Genomic DNA, 4,012 nt, shown 5'->3' with positions numbered 1-4,012 from the left:
ACAAGTGTGTACTGCTGTTCATGGCAAGAAAGAGGGCCCACAAAATAATTTGCACCAAGGCCAATCCCTGTTATGTTGCTGACTTGGACTCAATCATTCAGACTCTGAAGATGGAAAGGAGGACTGGGGCTCACTTTTTGGTCGACTGCAAGATGGATAGAAACTATAAACATCAAGTATGATGTTACCTTGCCCGGGCACAGGGACCGAATGTGTGAGGCCAGTTTGTATAAGCAACCTTCAGTGAATACAATGTTTAATGTCCATCCTAACGTAAAGCTTGTGTGGGAGTACGTGGGTAGGGGTGTTTCTATGGTTAAAAATGTAGGCATCTATTTTCAAACGTGAAGGAGGCATAAATAAGCCTGACCTTAGCTTCATGCAGGAGATGTGTCAGCTGTGTGACAGTTGCAGAAAGACTTGATTTTCATTTTGGCGTGCATGTTTACTGACCCAGAGCCAGCTGAGAGGATCAGTATCAGCTTCATGTCATTATGCTTACAACAAAGACATATCAAGGACCTGATTAGCCTAGCTCGGCACAGAGACCGGGAGCAGTAGGAAACCGCTTGCCTGGGTAAGATTAAAGGGAAATAATTAGCCCTCCAACATCTCGAAGGCTGTCTGAAAACCTTTACAACAAGCTGTGCTTTTACAACTCAGCCGAGTGTTCGCAGCGCTGAGCTCTATTAGCCCGCAGTCACACAAAAGAAATCGCTGCTGTAATCTTCACACTGGGTTGTCTTTTCATCTCTGGTATAACATCTCTCAGCTACATTTATCCTCAGTGGCTATCTAAGATTTCCTTCTTTCTCAAAGAAGAAATCAGAAGTGCTTTTACTCAAGTACACCGTGATGTAATTGCTGCAGATTAAGATCATTAGACCTACCTCAGCTTTTGTTACGCTGTAATTATCAGACAAGGATCTGAAATTACATTTAATTTGAAATCACATTATTACTGCAGCCATACTAGTGTCCCATTATGTATGGTGATAATTGTTTTTATCATAGACTCCTAATGCACTTAAGATACATTAAAGTGCTCTATTTATGTGACCTCAGAAGAAAGGTTTCATAAAAAAGAAAGGGACTGAGTTTCAAACGTCGAGTTAAATTAGAATGAACACTTCTTAGAAGTTTGTCACTCATATTTATCTAATGTACATATTTCCTTCATATTTTAACTTTTGTCACGGCTGGCTCAAAGCCAATGTCAAAAACTGAGTGGAGACATGGACCTGCTGCCAAAACACAATTCATATTTTTACCCAAAGGCAAATAACTCAATTAAACATCATGAGGTGTGAAAGTCAGTATGTCAGTACTGTTAGTGTGTGTGCATGAGTTAAAGTATGGTGAGTGAGGTGTTGGATGTAAATGAGAAAATTAAACTGAGGAGTGTGGAGCATGTGGAGCAGCATGTTCTTGTCTCTCTGCCTCCTGACAAAGAAGTGAGGGATGCTCTTGTGGATAGACTGGCACCTGAGAAAGAAACCTGCTGTCCAGCAGAACATTTAACAGGCAGTGTCTTCTCACTTTAATGATATGAATAAACAGCTTATGGAAGCAGCATTTGGGCTTTTACTATCAGCTGTAAGGATTAACCCATATTTAAACCACCTCTGCCTGATGACAAACCTGTGAATAAATCAAAAGTTAAACCAAATTGGTGCTGAAATGTTATCATGATAGAACACAGTACATCTTCAAAATATTGTCTATTGATAAACATATTCAAAGTGGGGCTATCCCAATTACTGGTATTGGCGATAACCATCTTTTCAAAAAATGTAAATGTTAATATTGTGCTAAAAATTAGCATACAGTAATACCGCATAACTAGTTATTGGTTCATAGAAGGGATGGTAGTGGCTTTTGCGCTGGATACCGCCTGCTGTAAAATGGAAGATATATTAAGAAAAAGGAGTGAAAACAAAAGAAGAAGAAGACTCTGCCGTCAGCTCGCCAGCTAGCCTTTATGGAAGTGTGTGGCTTCTACTGCAGCACAAATCATGTCAGAGAAAATGACAGATCAGACTCTATCAGAACCCCCAAAAAGTTTCCTCCCCAGATCAGGTGTTTACGGACACTCCAGTCTGCAGGAAATTTGGAACAACACGAGTGAAATAGGGAGAAAATTAAAAGTAGACAGAGAACAAGCTAAAGACATGATCAATGGACATCAGTGGTCAGTATTTTGCCAGAGAGGTGAATAGTAAAGTTGAAGATTCATCCGACTGATAACGTTGTTTTTTGCTCTAGGTTTTAAATAAATATAGAGAATTATGAGGGGTTTTTTGGCCACGTTAATTGTGAGCTTAAATTCTGATATCGTCACAGCCCTAATTCAGAGCTCCTGCGAGGAGTGTTAAGATGTTTTTGAAGCATACTGAATTTAAAAGTGATGCCTCTGAATGACCTACCAGAGCAAACCAGACCATCAATTTCAAAATGGATCAGGGGCATCATGCCAGCCAAATTTTTGGGGGCACAGTCAGAGAAGGGGTTCTTCCCAGAAAAAAGAATGTAATTTTGATTTTTTTATACACAGATATTAGAACACATAGGTGCTTTAATAAGTTCTTTACATAAACTTGATTGTTAAAATCTGATTTTGTTACTTTTATATATCACGTCAATTTATTAAGTTCCTCTATTATAACTAAAGATAACTAAATCTTACTTAGTGCCCTGGCATGTCTATATTAAAACTACTACTGTTATTAGCTCTTAATGATCATCATCCTGATCATCTTTAGGCTTCACTTCTCCTCCAACAGCTCTGAAATGGTCATTAAAAAAGGAAGCAAAAATGACCAGAGATACAAATAAAAAGTACATTTAAATGCTGTATGCTTCTGTTTCTCTGCATGTCAGGCGGAAATAATGTCATTTTAACTTAACTACATTAATCTTGCTGCATGTTACTGTTTGGATTCAGATTAATGATATTAAATGAAATGAGCCATGTGGAGTAAATCACAAGCTTAACTACAGTTTAAATGACTGAAGTTGGCTCATTCCTTACCAGCTGTAACACTTTGTTGGTAAACACAATGATGAAATAAATTTTGTAAAACTGTAATGTAATAGATATGATTTGATTAGAGTCATTATACAGAATAAGTAACACATTTTAGGGTTATGGAAATACTAAGTTACTATTATTCCAATAAAGTTTTGAATGCAAGACTCACTGTAACATTCTTCTATATCTCTATACTGTGGGCTTTTACTTTTTTTATTTCCCATCATTTAAATGATATTTATTTCCTACAACTGAACGTTATCTCGCCAAAAGTAAGCAAACCTACCTCTACATCATCAGCCTCTGAGGCTTTCTGCTCTTTATTTAATAAAGGAAGAGATGTTCTCTTCATCCTGACCTGAAATGATCAGGTAGAGTGTAGTGCTTTTCTAAACTTCACCTGTGATACTGTGATACTAACAACTGTCAAAACTCTCACTGTCTTCAGATTCACACAGCTCGAAACTCTCCTTAGGAACATTAAACGGGATTATAGCACGTCACAATTTACGTTAGCTAGTGAGAACAGGGCTTACGCCACTCTACTAGAAGAGTTGATCCCCTGATAAACACCTCAGCAACAGACGTACAGCTACCTTTCACCTGCGTGTATGTGTCTGTGATTACCTGCTGTCCAGAGATGATCCCATGCAGGGTCTCAGTTTCGCAGTACATGATCATATCAATAACCAAATCCATCCATCCATCCATCTTCTTCCGCTTATCCGGGTCCGGGTCGCGGGGGCAGCAGTCTCAGCAGGGAAGCCCAGACACTCCTCTCCCCGGCCACTTCCACCAGCTCTTCTGGGAGGATACCGAGGCGCTCCCAGGCCAGCTGAGAGACATAGTCTCGCCAGCGTGTCCTGGGCCTTCCCCGTGGCCTCCTCCCAGTCGGACATGCCCGAAACACCAATAACCAAATCAATTAATTAAAAATAAGTTACATTTCAATTTATTGGATTACAGCATCAGTTATTTGTG

Source organism: Notolabrus celidotus, chromosome 8 (assembly GCF_009762535.1).
Source record: "Notolabrus celidotus isolate fNotCel1 chromosome 8, fNotCel1.pri, whole genome shotgun sequence".
NCBI classification, from domain to species: Eukaryota; Metazoa; Chordata; class Actinopteri; order Labriformes; family Labridae; genus Notolabrus; species Notolabrus celidotus.
The sequence above is the reverse complement of the archived record's forward strand: the minus strand, read 5'-3'. Positions refer to the sequence as shown.